Source organism: Aythya ferina (genome assembly GCF_964211825.1).
Source record: "Aythya ferina genome assembly, chromosome: 14".
NCBI lineage: Eukaryota > Metazoa > Chordata > Aves > Anseriformes > Anatidae > Aythya > Aythya ferina.
Window position 1 is genome coordinate 5,107,046 of NC_140312.1, and position 21,333 is coordinate 5,128,378.

General features: G+C 41.1%; 1 protein-coding gene across 3 annotated transcripts in view; it reads left to right on the forward strand.

Annotated features, from left to right (window-relative positions):
- Window positions 1-10,157: 10,157 nt before the first annotated feature.
- Window positions 10,158-21,333, forward strand: part of CNOT6 (CCR4-NOT transcription complex subunit 6) — a 30,583-nt gene continuing 19,407 nt past the window's right edge. Inside the window, exons 1-2 of one of the 3 annotated variants that reach the window (XM_084535582.1) lie at window positions 10,159-10,326; window positions 11,988-12,368. The gene's annotated coding sequence lies outside the window, so the exon portion shown is untranslated. Of the gene's footprint in view, window positions 10,327-11,987; window positions 12,369-21,333 lie in introns of all 3 variants that reach the window. The other 2 variants (XM_084535585.1, XM_084535581.1) reach the window with 2 other exon arrangements.

A 21,333-nucleotide genomic window follows, 5' to 3' on the forward strand; every position in this document is an offset into this window, starting at 1 on the left:
TTATAGAATGAATATATCATCAACAAATCAATTAACTAGGCTGAATGCTCCCAAACTGCGTGTGCATATTTGCCTGTGTTTGTGCAGATGTTTTCACCAGTCCTATACAAAGCACCATCTTATGATAAAACTTACAGGAATACTTGTTCAAAATTATTTACTTTGTTCCTGCTGATTTCCAGCTTGCAGGGAAGAGAGACCTGTATGTTTTACCTGCCAGCCAGAGAGCAGACTGAACCAAGTGGCCAGACCCCTTCTGTTTGAAACTCTGTCCTGGTTATTGTCCCACCTCTCAGGAGCCTTCTACTCATGGTCCATCTGTGCTGGCAGAGTTTATTTCATTTCAGAAGAAGTGCTAGCTGATGCAACCAATTTATTTCAGCTTTCCCATGCAGGTACACACAGTGTATATAAGCTCACTGCTTTTCCCAGCCTGTTTCTTCTGCTTATTCAGCACTACCTGCATGCTTCCACAGCAAAATTATCATGCATGATATTACAGATTCAAGCCAAGACTCGTTCCTTCAGTAATACAACAGAGGAGCTCAGCGGGGAAAAGTGACTAGAAATGTCAGAGGTGAAGGGAGTGGCTTTAGCTTTCTTAGAAAAAAAAAAAAAAAATGGAAGCAGGCTAGCTACTCATCCTCTCTGGAAGCAATCTTTCTCTCCCAGACACCTATTTATAAAATAAAATGAAACTTTGGAAAGCCCAATTCTTAAAAAAAATAAGTATTGAAATGAACGTGTGCTACCATCTGCTGTCCATTGTTTGAAAGAGCAGCCTCCACAGCGTGGATCCTGGCGAGTCACTGGGACCTGCAAACTCTGGCACCAGAAAGTCTCTCCATAGCTTAGGCTGCATCAAAGCAAAATTATGGCATTCACTAAAGATTTCACATTCCTGCCCCAACACATCACAGCAGCTTGAGTCAGTGCAGTAACATCATCAAGGGACAAGGAATAGTCATTCTAAGGAGAAAGAGTTGGAGATTTTTTTTTAATTTGTGAATATGTTCAAGAAAGAACAACATAAGAATTCAGAGATGAGGTTAGAAGGCAGCTCTGAATGGTGCCCAGGCTGGAGCAATTTCATGCATATGTCAGAGTCATGAATGCACACGGAGCTACTGCGATGGAGAAAACAACACCAACAGCTCCACACACTCACTTCCCTGTGGCCCATCATCATCTGCCAGCACATTACCGAAGGGCAGCTGCTGTTACAAACCAACAGCTGTTACGGCAACCAATGGCAAAAGACTTTCAGAATAAATACAGGTTTAAATAAATAAATCACTGTACAGGTCACTTAGCTTCTACACATCCCCGCCAGGTCACTGATGTCAAACCAGCAGCGTGAATCTGAAGAAATAAATCACGTAGGGCTGACGGGAGTAACTTGGCCCAGCGCTCACAAATACAAAGAATGTACTTAACCTTTTTCTGTTGCTGTGGTGAGCAAACAGAGTATGCCTGGCACATTAGGGAAGAAAGGTCTGGGCCCTTCTTGTGTTAGCAAAATACCCATAATTATTTGCAAAGTAAAATGGAGGCCTGTGGATTTGTCTAGGTACTTACTGTTCAGTGCAGCAAAAGGACTCCCAGGAATCATCCTCCCGAAGTCCTGACAAATAGGTAATTAAAGGAGAAAAATGATCTTGTTGCAACTATTGTAACCAGAGTCATGTATGTCCAGAAACCATTGCTTATGGGTAAGATATTACAGGAGAAAAAGAAGGGGGAAAAAATCTGGATACATCAAAACTCCACCTGTGTGCTTCACAGTGTGTATGCTGGGGCATTTATGTTTGCAAGGGTCTTTCGGTATCTCTCATCCAACACTGGCAAAACAGCTCTACAACTACTTGTTCAAGCACACTTATTTTAAAAAAGCTATTTTATAACAACATCATATATCTGAGCAGCAAACTTCAAACACTAATTCAGTGCAGAACACATTACAGGTTTGTCTTGAACAGCCTCGGTGCTCATCTGTACTACCACATTGAAGATTAATTAACAAGTAATTGGGAAAGATATTATCTTTTCAAATAAGGTATATGAAAATAAAGTGTGGCTAAATTTAATTAATAGATTACTTAGATGTAATATTGTGATCAAACTGTGACAGAAGGTTTGGTTGCAGTTACCAAATTACACTGCTAACTTCTTTGGTCTTCCCAAGCCTGTTACAGTTTGCTCTAAAAGCAAATCATCTTGGATTGGAAGCGACCATTTCTATAACCACATTTGCCCCAGTTTTATTTGAAATTGTTTCTGTCTAGCCAATGTGCTGGAGCAGTATCTACCAAGGAATAAAAAGGCTGATCCAGCATCAGCATGAAGAACAAAGACAAAAGGTACTCAGAGAAAAAGCTAAAAGGGGAATAAGCTATTAGCAATTCAGGCTTTACAAATATGTTTCAAGGGCTCTTACTTTCCATTTACAACAAAGAAAAGAGAGAGACAATCTGTGCTGAAATAAAAATGAGCAAAAGAAGAAAATAACGTGTTCTAAAACCATTTTTTTTTCAAAACCTTGATGATATTTCGCTTCTGCAGCACTCCACATCTATTCGTAGGTTTAAGCCAGCGGGCGGATGCTGGTTTTCTTCACTCTCATAGCATGAACTCGTACTCCTTGCAATTCTCAATCTGTCACATTCAACAATCACATGCAAAAATGACTCACACTGCCAGTTGTCTCCATGTTGTGCTTGTTGAGCATTTGCCAGTTCTTCGGGAGCAGGCTTTGTATTGAGAGACACGCTTTTGAAAAGGTGGCTGTTGTCTCAGGTTGTTGCATTAGGCTGAAATGTTTTGAATTTTGTCACACAACTTTTTGTCCATTTTTCAATCTTGCAATCCAACAATTCTGGACACAAAGGAAACAAGAACAGATTAGAGTGGTGGCTCATTCAGCTTGGCTTTTTGCCCTTACTGAAGGCATTTATTCAAAATGCCTAATATTTTGGAAAGAGTTGAAAAAACTTAATGCACCAAGCCAATCACAAGCTGTAAACATTGGACAATTTTTCTTCCTATCACATGCAATGATCACCTGAGAAGCAAGTAATTATTTTGATCTTTTTCTGAGCAAATGCAGTTCAGTTGTGCAGCATTTTGGAAAGCATGTCCATAAGAACTTAGCCAACCATCTCCTATTTGCAAGAGTATTTAGCATTTGTTCAGCTTACTGAGGCCTCCCAGCCCTTTGAAACAACTCCCTTGCAAGTTTCTTACTTTCAGCTCCAATATGTGATTTTAAATCCTTTGGAAAGAAATTACAGCACCAAGGATGTGTGCCGTAGACTCCACTGACTATAAAAGCAGCCTGTAGTTACCAGCTCACACACATATTCAATATATGCCCACACCCATTTAGGTGACTCCTACCCTTGGGTGTCCCAGAGCAATGGACCCAGCTCTGCACAAAACAATCTAGGAAGCAATCTAATGTGTAGCTCCATGACAAAAAACAGATTCTGACTTTTAATATTTAATTATACTCCCTGTGATCTTAAATGTGCTACAGCCAATACTATATTGTTCCTCCTCTCCACAAATCTGGTGCTTAAGGAAGGTATTTTGTCAATTCAGATGAAAGAAAAATATACAAATATCCACATTTAACTGCTAGCTAAATTTATTCAGTCATAGTTTTTGTAACTACCAATGGGAAAAAAATATTGCTACCTATCATATCCTCATGATTAAAGTGTGTTTTTCAAATTCAGAGACTGTCCTTAGACAAAACTCTTCAGATAAATAATGATCTCCCATGCAAAACATGCAGCAGTGAAGAAAACATGTTGGAAATGTGAAACAGGTAGCAAAAGAAAGATTATGTGTATCTAGAATATGGAAAATGTATGAAGTCATTTTCTGTTATGTAATTTGTGCCTAAGGTTTGATGCAAGGAAATGATAGAGATTGATCATCAAAGCTTCATGCAACCATTTTATTGTTATTCAAAGTAATTAAAACAAGTTACTAATTTACAAAAGGTAAACTATATCACTCATTCTGTCTATCAAATATCAAAAGTAAGGTCATGGTGAAGATAAACAAAGTTTGCAAAGTCTTCTAATAAAACAGCGAATGGACTTTATATTCAAGAAGCCTCCATAACTTCCCCTAATTGCATAGATAGCTGTCTACAAGCATATGGCTTGTGTAAGGACTGCATATACCATATGCACGGATCACTTCACTTGCCACTGAAACAGTTGTGTCATGGGTGGAATGTGGCAACTCTACCCACACACAGTAATGTGATACAACAGATGAAGATAGTGGAAAGCCATGAAACAGCATGGAGAAATTTAAGTAGATTGAGTCCATCCCTACTTCAATGGGAATTAGATCAGACTCCAAATGAGAATTTATGCATGACAGCTGGATTAACATATATATTTCCTCAAAGATAGTAGCTTTGTAAAGCTGAAGAGTTTCCTCGTGCCACACTAGAGCATTAGTTCAATTTTTATTAAGAGAAAAACCATCACTTTTTAATTCACAGTAATTTCCTCCAGGACAAAGGTTTCCTTAGTTATCTCCTTTGAGTCCTGATCCTACTTAATTTGCAAGGTAGAGATTGCAGCAAGTACAGCTTAGTGCATATTCGAGTTACAGTCCCCCATATATTCTGCTTCATGAGCAGGAAACAGTGCAAGTATGAGATGCCCAAATGAATTAAAATTTCAAAAGTCTCCCTTTTCAGTGAACTATCAAGCATCAAAATATTGTGGTATTATTGCATTTCTTTACACAAGAAAAAATTGCATACCCTCATTTTTTTTATTTTTTATTTTTAAACCATGCCCAAGTGCAAGTACCCTGCCTGTCTGATAAGCAGTTTGAAATCTTGGCACTTCTGTACATTGGAACTTCCTCTCAGTCATATGAAACTAAACCAGACACGCAGTGCCACTGCAGGGGGAAGCTTTACAACACAGGAGCACAGATGGGATCAGCTTGCAAGTAAATATGTTTCTGTTGCTAGAGAAAAGCATAGAAAGCAACAATGAATAAAGATGAAATATAAGACACTGACAGAAGAAGGAAAAGAAACACCAAAATGGGTACAAAGAGAAGAGGATATGGTAAAAAGGATGAAAAAGCTGAATTGGCAGTATGAGCATCTGGCTTTCCACTAATGAGAATCCCTCCATCTTACATCAGTAATGCCATTATTTGGCATTAAACCTCTCAGTTGTGACTCCATAACTGGGAATTGAAATATTTCATAGCAATTTTCACTATTTGCTCACTGAACTCACGTATGTAAAAGCCCTTGCCATGTAAGACAAAGCCTTTGCTCCTTTTGCTGAGCTTTGAATGCAACTAGGAGCTCTGCCTGCGTAATGAATGTGTGCCGGTCATATCTTTTAATTTTTCTTTTGTATCAATATCTTAGTTTTAATATGAGAAGATGGCCATTTTCTTGGAGAAACAGATGAGGAGGTGATCCTAGAGATAAAAATTTGTAAGAATTAAAAAATTACCTTATTTTTTTCCTTAAAAGTACCTAAAAATTACAGTCTGGAAAACAACATCATGGTTCATAATTCCAGTTCAGCCTCTTAATGATGTTCAAATTTTATTATTTGATTAGGACAAGTAAGAATCATAGTATTCTTTGATCTGTTACTTTAATACTACAGTACAGCACAAATGTACATACTAGAAAAAGATTAGTGACTGAATGTTCCATAGACCTGCAAGAGTACAGTAGAGAACAAAATTTAATACACTTTTTACTCTGTTACAGACCTGATAATGGTTTGAGTATCTATATAATTAAAGCAGTCTTGTAAACATGGCATGTAAGCATCTCAGGTGATGGCAGAATTCAGCGTTAGCATCCATAACTGACAAGGAGTTAGAAATTCTTGTCTCACTATGGAAATATTCATATTAGACATAGGTATTTCTAGACAGAAATATCCAAAAAGTTTTCATCATGTTTACCTTCTTTTTATGTATTTATATCTGTAACTATTTATAACTATGTACATTAGCATTACTTGGCTTTGCAGCCAAGTACCTACAAATTGTGCCATCCCAGGATTCAAATTCCTTAATTCAGGACTGTTGTGGATATGCATAAGGTGAGTTTTCAATTATCTTCTTACGTGCAAGTCTTCTGGATGCTACAGTCCATGCAGAGGAAAGCAGGAATATTAATTGCCTCGATGCTTTTTGTATGGGACTTTAACTGAAGTTTTAATGCTCAATAAACATTAAAGATTTATCTTCATTATCCAGCTGCGACAGAAGACACTCTTACATTCATTTGATAGATGGAGAACAGGCCATAAAACTGAAGGCTGAAATCATCAAATATGTAATGATTTTAGATGTCCAAACTGAGAGCGCTAAGATGTCATATTTCAGACTACCTGTCATTTTAGGAGTGCTCCATGTTCAGAGCAGCGATCCCACTGATCTCAATAGTGATGGAAGTTATCTTGCAATTCTGATCCCTGTCTCTCTACCTGGATATATTGAAAATACAGAGCTTAGCTAAGTTCTGCTTTCTTATTTGAGATCCCTCACCTCCTCTCATTTCTTTCTTCCTGATTATCTCCCCTGCTTTGCTGTAATTCAACTCTTCTTTGGTTCATTTTTCGCTTCCTTATATTCCAGTTATATTGTTCCTTCACATTTCTTGGGCACAGAAAGTGGGAGAGCTGAAAGCACTGCAAATTTCCTTGTTCACCTCTTCTGTAACCACAGACACCAGAGGCTTCATAAGTTGTGATGGCTCTGCACTTGTTCTGTCATGACAGGGTGACGTCTTGTCAGTTCACTCCTTGTGTATGAGCCATGGAGGATGAAGGATGTGTCTTCTAGCCCAAAGAATTTAGAAGTCAAACAAGACTTTGCTGCGCAGCTGTATATAGGTACTTCAAAGATAACAGTTTCACTAAATATGGCCATTAAAGCAAAGAAAAAAGTACCATAACCCTGCCACAGAGACAACTCTCTACCACAAGTTTCACATCCCTCTGTCAGGGCATGGAGGCAGCAGGTCTTCAAAACAGCTGCGAGTGCCAGCAGCGTGGACAAAGCAACCCTCCCCAAGTCCTCCCAGACACAGTCCCCAGCCCATGCCTTGTACACAAAGAGGGAAGATGACAGGGAGAGGGGGGTGTTAAGAGTTTTTAAGCTACTCACAGCAAATCCTCCTAGCTCCACGTGTAAGGTCAGCAAGGTTGGAGGAGGCTCACCTTTGTTTGGGTGTGTGTCACAAGCTGGATTTGGCCCAAAGGCAGCCACCCAAAGCCTTGCTCCACAGTGCAAAAAGGTATTTTTGTGCATGGGTAATGAATGAAAAGCTCGGTAAATTTCACAGTGTTAAAAAGAAGCGATTAATTTCTGCTCTAATTGGATTCTCTAACAACAGCACCATCCTGAGCTCAGGGCAACTGTACTCTACGAGACACGGCAGCTCCGATGTATGGAAACTCTCAGGGGCAGGTAAAAGATTAATGGGAAGGGGTCTCTTTTGATTGATGAATCTGTGACCTTGAGCAACAAGAGCACTTGCATGAAGCCTATCCACCATGTGAGACAGACAAAATGAAAGAGGCTCACGTTACGCTCTTAGATCTCATTAGGCACCCAGACCAGAAATACCGATACCGGCACTGGCCATCTGCTCCAGAGTTTGCATGCTTACAGGTCTGATAACATGTGGAGCAAAAGTTAATCATATGTACAGAGGAGCAGCAGCACTTCTGCACAGGAAACTCAGTGCAGCACAACAGTTTCTAAAAAAACCACATACATGTTTTTACCTCATTTTGTTGCTTCAAACCACACAAGCAAATATTCAATTCAAACAAAAGCTGTTAACATAAAAGGCCATAACTTTAGACTCTTCAAATATCACTGTGTTTTTTTTTTTTTTTTTTTTTTTTTTGTTTTTGTTTTGTTTTGTTGTTTTTTTGGTATTTTTTTTTTTTTAGAAATTAAAAAAGTAAAAATATCAGAAAGTTATTAACTTGAAATTTGCCAAATGGCTGTGATCTACTATTAGCTTTTTATAATGGGCAATAGAGAATTATTTTGTGATTGATTTAATTCTTTTAATGCTCTTTTTTGCTTATGTCATTTATTTGAGAATTGCTAGTATTTTCTGCCATTTGCTTTCCATTTGCATTAGTGAAGGTCCTTGCCAGTAGACCTTTCCAAATCTACTGTAATATTACCCCAGCATCCACCCCCAAGGAATGAAATTTCCCTGCAAGCATTTTCAAGAGACTTGTGATCAGCTGAGTTTTCTTTGCTGAGAAGCAGTTCCTGGAAAATCCTGCAACACACTCAAAGACTTTACTACTGCTTTTGGAGAATTAGCTCCAGGCAAAACGATACTGTCTACTGAGGCCATATCTGACCTAGAAAGTATTAACTGAAGAATGTGTGGGACAGCTGGTTATCGGAAGGAAAACACATACAGTGCAGGAGAATGACAGTAGAGCTACTTCACCTAGTTCTGAATGACTGTCAGCTCTCCAGAGCCTCTGGAAGCAGATACAGCGCTGCTGCCAGAGCCCGTGCCGCATCCAGTAACTGAGCCAGCTCAGGTATCTCTAACGCAGCACTGCGCCGTGCAGCGGGGAGACGGTTCATCATCTGAGAACCCTTCAGATATGTGATACGATAAGGCTGAACAGAAATCTGAAGTACAGCACGATTATTTCCCAAACTGAGTGCCAAAGGGCTAAGCCTTTCTGAGGAGGAGGTTTTAGGAGCAGGCTCGGTACGCAGCATGCCAGAGGCCTTTCTGTTCAAAGTGCTGCTCTCGTGGGTTACTGCTGGTGTTCCTCAGCAGAACCAGGTTCAGTTCTGCCTTTAAACTGTTAGAAGGCCTTGCTGCACAGTGAGAGTACCATTTACTCCCAGCTGTGTATCCAGTTACACCAGAAAAGGTGAGGCTTCAATTCTTTTTCAGCTTTCTGATTTCAGAAATAGGGTTGGATATCTGGGATTTTTTTCTTTACTATTCCTTTTGATGAGGTGGTGCATACCAAGCGCACATCTGCCACCATATCACCAATGCTTGAACATTAGAACGGTGTGATAATCAAGGTAAATTCACTTCATTTTGCAATTGTTACTTATAGTTTTGGCCAGTACCACACCACTGATGGTACCTTCCCACCACCTTTTAACGCAGTTTCTTGCATCTTACAGTAAAATCTTGTCACACAGTGGCAGCAACAACTACACTTAAAAACAATGTCTTTTATTTTTCCATGTATCTGGGTACACATCCATTAATTGAATAAGAAAACGATGTGCAATGTGAGTTCCAGCAGGGGTGCCAATGGGAAGTCGGTGGCCATTTCATGGCGAACACTTTGTGAAAATCTCACAGCAAAGGATCTGGGGTACGGATTTGGTACATACATGTACAGAAGGGATATATTGTAGGGATATATTGCCTGATTGTAGGGTATCCTACACTAAGGGGCACTCAACACACTATCCACACCTTGCCTGAGGTCATTTGCTGCAAGCCTGCGTTCTTGATTCATACTTACGCAGGAGAATTTAAAGTTAAATCAAGTGATCACTTTAATTAGGCTTCCTGGACTCACACTGGGAACTGTTTCGCTGCTGTACATCATTTACACCAGCTCAGCGTTTAAAAATACGCCTGACGTGCTACTTTTATCTACTTTTCCGTCTCCTCCTTCGCTCTGCACCCACATACCTTCCCCCCAACCCCCCCCCCCCAGACTTCCTACGGAATCCCCCCAAAACAATTCCCCCGAACCAACCCCCCCAAAAAAAAAAAAGTACCCCAAAAAGAAGTACCCCAAAAACAAGCCTTCCTAAAACAACCCCCCCAAAAACCAACTCCCCCAAAAAACAACCCCACAACAAAACCACCCCCTCAACGTTTCGTGACACACTGTCCCTCCCCCCAACACCCCACAGCCCTCTCCGGACCCCCCCCTCCTTGCGCCCCCACCCCAAAATCCCCCCCCGGTCCCCTCAGCGGCTGGAGGCTGCGCAGCCGCGGAGTGGGGGCGGCCTCGGCAGGCGGGGCGGCAGCAGGAGCAGGAGGAGGAGGAGGAGGAGAAGGAGAGGAGGGAGGAGGAGGAGGAGGAGGAGGGAGGAGGAGGAGGAGGGCCGGCCCGCCCGCAGCCGCCGCCGCCGCCACCGCCGCCATGATGCTTGTTTGCTTTCAATGAGTGTGAGGAGGAGGCGGGGGGGAGCCGCTCTCCCGTCCGGCCCGCGGCAGGAAACAAAGAGCCAGGCAGGCGGCGGAGCGAGGGCGGCGGGGGGACGGGGATGCTGCAGCCACAGGTAGGGAAGGGGGCGGCCGGGGGGGAGCTGCGGCCGCGGCGCCTCGCCTGGAGGGGGGGCTCGCGCTCAAGGGGGACGGGGGGTGGGAGGGGGTGGGGAGAGGGGGTTGATTAATTAAGGAGGGGGGTGGGTGGGTGATGGGGGAGGGGAGCGGCGTTGTTATGGCGAGAATTAGGGAATTAGGGGGTCCCTTAGAGTTTGGGGGGGTTGTTGGGGGTGGCACGGAGCGGGGAGGGGTTGCCTCAACGCGGGGTGGGGGGGGGGGGGCAACCGTGGCGGCCGTGGCGGAGGTGATGATGATGATGGTGATGGAGGAGGAGGAGGAAGGGAAAGGAGGAAGAGAAGGGGGACGACGACGGCAACGACAACGCCGCCGCCCCCCGAGGGGGGCTCCGCGGCCGCAGGGGCCGAGGGGCAGGGGCCGGGCGGCGGTATTGGCATCGGGGAGGCAATCAGGAGAAATCAGGATCGTGGCATCTGCCAGCCTGAAGTTCTTTCTTTCTTTATTTTTATTATTATTTTTTTTTTCTTTCTCTCCCCAACCGGGCAACCGAGTTTAAAAATAATTAAACAAAGGCGGAGGGGGAATGACACCCGCCTGATGGTTGCCCGGAGCCCCCCCCCCCAACCTCCCCCCGTTTCCCAGCCGGGCGAGGCGGGCGGAGGGGAAAGGGGGGGGGGGGGCGGCTGAGGCCTGGCGGCCACCGGGAGGCCGGAGCGGCCCTGCTCGCCTTGGGGAGAAGGGAAATAAACCGGGGGGGGTGGGGGGGGGAAGGCTTTGGGGCCTGATTGCCAGCCCCGTTGGCCAATGCAGGCGAGCGGGAGGCTGGGCTTGCGCTGACATGTGGGGCGGGGGGGTGATGGGGGGGGGCGCACACATGCGGGGATAAACAGAGGGGATTTGGGACAGGGCCTCCCGCGGGGCCGCGGTGCGCATTGAGGTGGGGGCTGTGGGCTCGCAGAAGTTCCCTGCAGGCGATTATTCGTTCACTGAGCCTAGGGGGGGGGTTTAGGGAGGGTCTGCAGGGGCTGAATTCCCGAGGTGGGCGCCCCACGAAGCGCAGAAGTGGGTCAGTGGGGCTGGGTCCTGCACCGCACGGCTTCTGGGTCACAATTCGTGGCGAACTTTAAGCCTGGGATCAGATAAAAAGCTCTAGAAAAAGTGCGTATCTGTACATCCGCCTCTCCATCTTGATCTGCACGTATATCGCGAACGCGTTCTTATCGGTAGTTTTTCCATGAATGGTAAAAATTCACATGCAGCTTTATTTGCATTTAGTCATATGAAAATACAGCCAGAACAAATACTGTAAAACGGGGTTGGGTTTTGGTGTTGTTGCTTCTTTTTTTTTTTTTTTTTTTTTTTTTTTTTTTTTGTTACAGCTATCTGTCTCTGTAAACACATAGAAAACTGTACTAGTGAAAATATAACTCCACAGGCAGGTGTTTGCTTTATAAGCAGAGTTGCAGATCTCCATTTTTTTTTGTTGTTGTTTTATTTCTGGGGCTTATTTTCTTAATCTAGATTTCACCACAGTGGGTAACTAATTCAAAATTCAAGGGATTTAGAAATACCTGTGGTATTTGTCTGGCTTAAATGCGAAGATGTGCAAGTGTTGACTGGTAATTGTGTTGTATCTTGCATTTTTCTTTCATTCTAGAGCAGGTCTCGTAATTGGGAATTTATCAACATTTCCACTGGGGTAATTTTACAGGATTATCCACCCTCTGTTCTTCCTGCTGGTTCATCTGGACTCTGTGGAGTTTGCTGCTAGCAATGAAGCCTTCTGTGGGGGTTTTATTCATGCTATTACTGAAATGGAGCCCTTCGCATTTGGATTAACTCTTTATTCGCTTTTCACCTGAATCGCTTGGATCAGTCCATTTATAAAAAGGATACTACCATGCACCCTTTTTCTGTTTGCATTTTGAAGTTGAACTCTGAATACAGTCTTGATGTGTTCAGGCTGTTTACTTTGCTTGAATTTTAGAGGAAGATCTGAAATATAAAGATAGATGAAACTGTAATACTGCATGGGCAGGTAAATACTTCTGATGTTTTATATATGAAGACTTGAAAACATGTCACAAAGGGCCACAAATTGAAAGAGCATGGTACCCATCAAGGTAAAAATCATTAAGATCAGTCAGTACTAGATATTAGGAAGACTTATTTTCTATGCAAGTGCAATATGCATAATGGAAAACATTCTTTAAAATGGGGTACAATTCTCCCAGGATTGAGCAAACTGAAAACACTTTCCCAACTGACCAAAAAAAAAACCCTATTTTTAAAAACATGGCAGCATAAATAAAAATGGTCTTGCTAAACAATCACCAAAAAGTGAAGTATTTTTGCTTGTAGTGCAGTGTGTGTTATTGTTTACACTGCCACCATGCCTAGGAGGCTGGGTGGTGAATCCCTCATTCCAGTTGTGCAGCCCCTGCTGCAGAGGCTGCAGGCCTCCTGGTTCTGTTTGCTATCAGACTACTGAGGTCTAAAATTACCCCGTTGTTTTGTCATGTAATTTTGGCTGCATGAGTGCAGCCTGTAACGTTACATCCCTGGCCTAACTGGGGCCATGTCCAGCGAAGATTATGTGCAGACTGTACCTTTATGAATGAAAATGCCTTCATAATTGAAAGAACATAAATGTCACATACAGGTTTTATTTTTTTTTTCCTTAGATGAAATACGTAATAGTCAAAGGTAATAACAAAATATGATGAGCAATTTGCCTTAAAACCCCATTACAATAATCTCAACAGACCCTACCTCTAGATTTCAGTCCTAGTTGCATAATACAGAGGTTGGCCTTTGCCCTATTGCATACAATGTATCAAGGTTATTTTTTTTTTCAATGTACTAAGAGCTTACACTATTTTCCACCCAGTTTAAATTTAGACTTCTTCATGGTGTAATTTTGAAGGCTTTATACATAAAGTGCTCAGACTGAGTCACCTCAGGGTTTCATCTGCTTTGTATTCCCCTTCAGCGTTGGTGCTTCACACTTGGAGGTGTGTTTATTGTACAATATCATGCCAGATTATTAGCGTTGTATTAAGTCACATGAATCGTTCCGGCATTGAGATTAGGTTGTAGAAGTCCACTCAACAAGGAAGCTTGGCATGGGCTTGGGGACTTGCACGCACAATTTCTAATTGAGTGATTTCTGCAGGTGAAGTCTTAAAAGAGTACAAATGCTTAGGCAGGCTCCATAGAAAAAGCAGTTTAAATGCTTAACATATCCTTTTGAGCTACTAATTACGCTTCCAAGATGGTGCTTATTTATTTAAAAAAAAAAAAAAGTTGGCAACTACTCCATTTTCTCTTTTGTAGGACTGCAACATGAATCCTTTTTTTAATGCCTCAGAGGGCTTTTTTTAGCAAAGGGATCAAGGAGGGGCTAGGAGCAGAAAATGTATACATAGTTGTTTACTTGAGAAATAGAATACTTGCTGTTAGTATTCCGGTTTGTACTGTAATGGAGCTCTGAAGGAAGAAGGTTTTTTGTGTGTATGTTTTTTTTTTAAACTGGTAAACATGTTAGGCATTTTATGGAGGCTGCCATTTAGATACTGTGATCGGAGCCTGATACTTTGATGATTTTCTTATGTCTTATCTGTTCCTGATATGCAAATTGAGCCGCTTCTTACTGAAGGCTGTCCTAAAGGCTTTGTACCATTTTCTCATAGCAGTACCTCCAAAGTCTCCTGTAGCTCTTTGCAGCCCTGTTGAGGAAAGGGGAGCTCAGTGCCAGTTTGATGGCTGGGGCTTTGTAGAACACACTAAAACAATAAAACTGATAGATCACGGTGTTAGGGTACAGCCCCTTGGCATGGTTAGAGACCACGAAGGGTACCATAACTTAGGGTACTTCACATTTCAGATGATCCGTGTAGCTTTACTACTCGGGATGTTTTGGAGTGTATTAATGAGTGAAGCATGGATCCTGCAAGTTGATCTGGCTTAAATGGAGCCCCACAAAAGTTTCTGTTTAGATCAGTTTCCAGGTCAGAGATCAGAAAAAAAAAAAAACTGGCTGCACTTCACAGACAGATCCTTTCACATGCTTTTTGGAACTCACTGAAACACCACCTGCAAAGACAGGAAGACTCAAAACTAAAATAAAGCAAAGCAAGATTTGCATGTATGCAGTCTGATCTGTATCTCCCGTCAGAACAATGAGCCTGCATCATAAATGGCTGAATAATAAAAAGCACTGAGATGTTTTACGTCAAGCTTTCACCAGGAATTCTTGTTCATTCTTGTTTTCAAGTTTTAACAGTTGTCCACCCGACAGAAGAGGGTTGCCTGACAAAGCAAAGGTCCTGTGGACTCAAACAGGAATTTCCGTGCTGCCTTAATCGCAGTCTGTCTGTAAATAGACGAGTACTTTCAGGGACAAGAGTTTTTAGGAACAAGCGATCTTTGGAAAAATAATTAAAACTAGAAAGTAATCCTTGCTGAGGAACATCATGAAAGATCTAATCCTGGAGATGTGAGAACTGCTTTTACAATAGCTGCCTGTGCTGGCACAGGTGTTTCCTGGGAGCAATAGATTTGGTAACCCCATGGTGTCTTCTGGTATGATCACGATTCATGTAGGAAGTCAGAATAGCAGCATGTGAAGGCTTTTCTTTCCAGTGGCAGAGCTGGGAACTACTACACGGGTTGTTCATTACCTCACATAAGCTGTCAGTACAACCAAAGATAGCGCAACTATCTTTGGAAGAGTACTGAAAACCAACCAGTGACGTGACTAAAGCATTAATTTTTGAAACCGCCACCACCAAAACCTGCTTTCCTAGCTGGGTATCACTGCTGGCTAACAGCATTGTCAACACAACTGAGCAGGGTGATGAAGCAGGACATGGGGTCGGCAGAGGAATCTTGAGTGGTCTTTAATGTCCAGGAGAGTGGTTATGAAGCAACATTTCGGGCTTGTTGGTCTCATTCGAAGTAAAGGATCTCTGAGTGGTCTGGTTGCTTCTGTCAGGTGGGTAGAGCGTGCATAAATAAATTCTGCAACGTGCTGAACTTCAGTTAGTTTAGCAACTAATATTTACAAGTGTGTTTAAATATCTTTTAAGTATTTTTAGGAAGGCAAAGTACTTTGGAACTAGATACTGAAGTATTTTGTCATAGTCATTCAGATCTATAGCAGGAACACTGAAAACGAGCTATGTCCAAATAAAATAATTAGGTTGTCTCTTAGCGTTAAATTCTATTGCAAGGCAAAGATAACAGAGTACTGGTATGCATGGTGACCTCATGTTTTCACCCACTAAGCAACAGAAACATGGAAATTATTCTGCAGGTGGAAAAAAGGGAAGTGTGGTAAGGATCCTCATGGTATATAGGCCAGCGTATAGAATGGTTTCAGTTGGAAAAGATAAGGAATTATGCAGTACTTCAAACAAAATAGTTTTCCATGATGAAATAATAACTAAGTTGTCAAATATGATTGTCTGGACATAAGATATTGAATAAGAATTGGCGTTTATTAATGTTTTTGGCCACAAGACCATTCTTACTATCTTTCTGGAGGTGTTTGTAGGCAAAGCTCTTGAGCCTTGGTCTTCGAATCTGTTTACATTTTTAAAACTTGAAGCTGAATGTTTTAAGATGGAATTTTTCCATTTGGAGTTGATCTGTTAGGTTCCATCTTATTTGTACAGTATAGAATAACGTAATGAAAGAAAATTCTTAAAGCAATTAGTGAACCTGACTGGTCTTTTAGTGTATTGGCATTTCAGAATACATTAAAATAGAAAATACAGGATTGAGTGTGGTGTAGTACTCATTAGCTAGCCAAAGTGTTTCTAGGGATACCAGTTAAAGGTCAGTCTTTGCTTTGCAATTTGGTTTTGCAGTAATGCTTGTTTTGTATACAGCAGCCTTTTACTATAGGCATAATTATGTATAATTGCTGATAATTAAGAACTATTCTAATCATCTGGACTCTGTGTTACACAGAGAACATTTAGAAATGGTATTTCTAATCCTTAGATGTTGCGCAGGGTAAGGGGTGGGAATTTGAATTATCATGATTCAGATTAAGTGTTATCGTGTAGATCTGTCTAAAAGATGGAGCAGTCAAGGACCTTTGTGCTGAAACATCCCTTTTGTGCTCTGACCATGTTAGAGTTCTCTTTTGAGCCCAAACTGATCTACATAGCAACTGAACATGGAAGTGAAAATCGCTGCTTTGCACTAGCAAAGATAGTAAATAAATTTCTCACTCCTTCCAAGGTTCAGGGGTTGCACGTACTCCAGTAAAATACTGGGCTGCAGGTTGCTCAGCTGATGGGAAATCATGATGGGAGTAGAGTGGAGGGGAGGCAGGGCTGGGGAGGAGAGGACTGGAAAATGGCAACCTCCCTGGCCCTGGCAAGCACCTTGTAACTGGGCAGCTTGCATTTCCATAAACACACAGTTAAGAAGGACAAAGAAACCTTTATTACACTTGAAATACCTGAAGGTTAAAATTTAATAACGTGCTCATTTTAAAAATGTGAATTGGCTGATTTTTAGACTTGATGAAACTTAAAGCCTGATCCAGTTAGGTGCTCTGTAGCTCTACACAGTGTGATCAGGCCTTCCTAATTTGAAAACAGCAAACATATCCTTTGACTTTATGGCTTGGTTGATATGAACTGGGATACTTTGCGTTTTTTCCACCCCTCCTCCTCTTTTTTTTAAAGGTTGCAGGAGGGTTGCGTCTCATTTTAGTCAGCTTCAGTTAGATTAAGGGCTTTGCAGAACTTTTTATAGATTTTTGTGAAAGTATATTAAAACTTTGTCAGCTTACAAGTTTTCTGTAGTACCACCTATTTATGCAAAACTAAACTTGATCCAATTAGCCATATTTCAGATATATTCACATGAGCTAACGTGTATTGACTTATTGAGTATCTTACATTATTATATGGTTGAAATGCACGCTCACATACCACTGCATTATCTACGTCTGCAAAAGAGGAAGGGTAACTTGTGGTTCTGTATTGGCAATCAGGTAAAACTCTACTTTTAGAAGTCCCTAAAATATGATGAAGCAGCATTGCTTCCCTGATGAAGCCATTAAGTCTTACTGCACTAACAGCCTGACATGTATGCAGTCATACCGAGTGAAAGAGCACTTGGAATGGAGCAACTGACTTTGTGTTGGGTAGTCAGACTTTTTGTTTGTTTCTTTTAAGTTTAGATGAGTCCAACATTAAGCTATATGTTGGGTTAAAGGAATCTTGACGTTTTCCCCAGATCTCACAGGGGTGTATTAAGGAATCATACTTGTGCTGCTCCCCTGTGGTACTCCAATTCTGCCTGTGCAAGCAGCTGCAATGTGCATGCAAGGGAGGTAAATTCTGAACTCACAATACATATTCTGAAAAACCTCTGGTCTTACCCTTGAGCTAATTTTCCTTTCCCCCCCCCCCCAGTTTTATGTTTTCAGTGCTATGTACTATTATTAAAAAAATGAATAGACTTTTTTCTATTAATGCCAAGAGTGTTTACACTACTCAGCAAATAAATAGGTGTTTATACAACCGATGATATTTACCTAAGAGTAGCATACTGGTGGTAGGGATTCCTGTTTTCTTCTAGCACTTTTCTTTGTATGTTTCAATAGAGTAATCATGTTCTCTAGTACAGCGTTAAATATAAGGTTGCATTTCAATAGATAGGCCAGTCCTTAAAATTCTGTTTATTCAGCTTCAAAATATTTGTAGTGTTAGTTCTGATCTACTTTAGCATGGATTACCTCTCCTTTGAAGAAGCTTTAATTCTCAGGAGGTGGTTTTTTTTGTTGTTTTGTTTTGTGTTTTTTTTTTTAAAAGGTGTTGACTTACCCCTGCATTTCTGAACTTTAGTTTATTTGCACAGTTCGGTATTGTAGCCAAATATTACCAGAAGCAGTATTTCAGAGTAAGATGCAAGTCTTCAGTATTATTGCTTATACCTGCTACTGGTTGGGAAGACCGGAGTCATAGCATATGTTAATATTTTTAAATAAATCAAACTTGTTTTTAAAAAGTTTAATACATGTTGAATAAAACAGATAAAATAAGACGCACAAAATTTCAAAGACTTTGTTGGAACTGTATCAGGTACACCGAAGACAACATGCAGTTCTCCAAGTTTTATGGGGCTGTGCAGGCAGACAGGTGGCTATGGCTGTGTCCCAAATAACTCTAGCTGAATTACACTGAGTTTACTTCACGTGACACTTGAGGTTCAGCCAGGATATATTGGATGTTTGTTTGCTTCCTTGCTCCACTATCCTGTCTTGCCTATGAATCCTTTTTTCCCTTATTTTTCAAGATTAACATCATTAACTAATTTGTTGTCATGAATGTAAATCCAGTCATTGACCCAACTCATCCCTTCAAAAGTGTGAAATTCTGTAGGGCCTGACCTTTACCATAAAACTGTTCAAGTTTCTGTTGTTTTTCAGTGAGGAGACAGATGTTGCACCTTGTCATCCCAGCCAGGGGCAGTGTCCATTTACATAGTGTTGTTGCCTCTGCTTCAAGCTGAAATGTAATTAAATTCCCATAGAAATTCATAACTTGCTAAATAAAATGTCAACAGTGAAGGGAACATGAAAGTAATAAGCTTAATTCATCTTGAGAAAATACTTGTTTAAAGAACAGGTAGTGTAACTTTGAGTGGGAACGAGCAAAATAAGCATACTTGAAAGAACAGGTTATTTAGCAAATCTTAAATTTTATCATAAACACAAGTACAACATTGAAATTAGCTTACGGACTTCTTTCCAAGGTGTTATAGGTATCTTTTAGATACATTTCTGTTCTGCATTCCTTTTAAAAAGGGTCATTATTTGGCGTTTAAAGCAATGATTTTTGTTCTGAATAAAGCTGAACTGCAGATTAACCCTTCAAATGCAGGTTAACATCTTTATTAGCCTATACATTTCTAGAACTACTACAGTTTTGTTATCTAAGAATCATTGTACTTTGACTTCACTTAGGATTTTAGACTTTGTTCAGTGTTACTATTTAACTAATGAATGGATGATGGTAGTTGGAAGTAAGATTTTGCTTCCTGCTTTGCAAGAACAGCTTTTAGGTAGGTGTGGCCAAAACCAATTATGTTGTTGTTTTGTTTCAGTCAAATGAACAGCTCTGTTGTGAGTCCACATTGAGGTTACTACTATAATACAGAAAGCTGGGCACCCTTAAATACATTCCTGCTTTTTCCTCCCACCTTTGATTTTGGCAAGTTTAAGTCTCTTAACCTTATTTTCTGATGCAAGTGTGAAGTGGAAATGCAAAGTCCTGGGGAGGAAGGAACTGCAGCAGGACCAGCTTAGTTCTGCTTAGCGTGGTGTGAAACCACAAGGCAAGTGGCTGGGGAAGCAAAGAAGATCCCAAATTAACTTTGAAATCAAGATGTACTATTCAGTTTTAGAATCAGATATTTGTGGGGAAAGCCCTTGAAGTCCATTCTCAAATGATGCTTTGGATTAAATGAAAGAGCTTAAAGGTCAGAGGCACAAGGCTTCAAAAGAGTGTTCAGATATGATCATCCAGTATTAGAATTGAGGGGTGTGGGGCAAAAATTAGATAAATATCAACTTCATATTCACTTCATAAATATCAAAATAGTTCTTTCAGAATAACTGATTGGATCAGATGAAGTTAAGCTCATATCCGAACATTAACTTACACTGTTTTCAGCGTTTCATGATTTTCAGAAGAGTTTTTTTTGCCTAGTTTAAAGTGTGGTACGGAAGAAGCTCATATTTATAGGAAGTTTTCTGTAGATAACATAATACCTCTATTTATAGTGACATCAATATTATGGAGGCTCAATAGTAAACTTGAGCTACAGGAGTGGTCTAATGCATTTAGTTTTGAAATAGAGTTAATTCATCTGTGGTCTCAGAGAAATCATTTCAGGATGTGAAGAAATGCTATAAGCTTTTGTTGTTGTTTTAAGGGGAAAAAAAGCTTTCTGCTTACTCTCGGAATACTGCTCACCTACCTATTTTGATTAAATGTATCTTACCACAGCCTTCCAACTTCATAAAACCTTCAAAAGAAAAGAATGGGAATAAAACAAAATCTTTTCTGCCCTACCACTCAAGACAGTTCTAGGCTATCATCTTTATTTTAGAGACATTATTTATTGGCACTTTACAGAGTTGTTTGGATCATTAACTACCTTGTATTCTAGCTTTTACCTTTCATGTTGCTATAACAGAAGGACTTACCATTACATGGACCTTCTCAAGCATCACTCTGAGTCTTTTTGCATTCTTCTTTAGATAGCAGAGGAGCTAAAATGACTTGGCCTTCAGGCACCTCCTCCAAATCCTCCTTTTCTAGGCCACTAACTTTTCCTGAGACTGCACTCTTAATTGCACCAGTGCTTTGATAATAATTCCTCTTCAGCAGCAAAGCAGCACCTGCTTAATAGAGCAGCACACCCACTCACATAGTTGCTGGTAATCACACCTTCTCTTTTCCAGGACAGTTTTCTAAACCAGCACCTAGCTTGGCTGTTAATCACCTGACTGCACTCATTACTTTAATCTGGAGAGACAGGCAGCAATTGGTGCAGGTGCAACTCAATCTTGGGGGAAATTTAGCTTTGTCTCTCGTGATCTGTTCCTGAGTGAAGCCAAAGCCAGTGCTCCATCCTCCTTTTGTCATATCAGCCACTTTTGTCAGCTCTTCTGACAGTTTGCCCTCCCTTGACTTTGCAATCTTCAGTATTTTTCTTCTCCCTTTCGGATCCTCACCACTCCTGCACCTCTCCACGAACAGCCTGGTCTGTCTCGGTTTGCCATTTCCCCATTCTCCTGTCTTTGGGTACCATCCTGGCAAATAAAGGCTTAAAATTGTGTCTGCATCAAAGACTCCAGATCTAATTTCTTGTGCTAGATCTTTTGTGCTGTTGACACCACCAACCTGTTTCAGCTCAGCTTCTTTGGGTAAGGAGTGTTAATTCCACGTTAGGATTGAGTGACCTGGGGT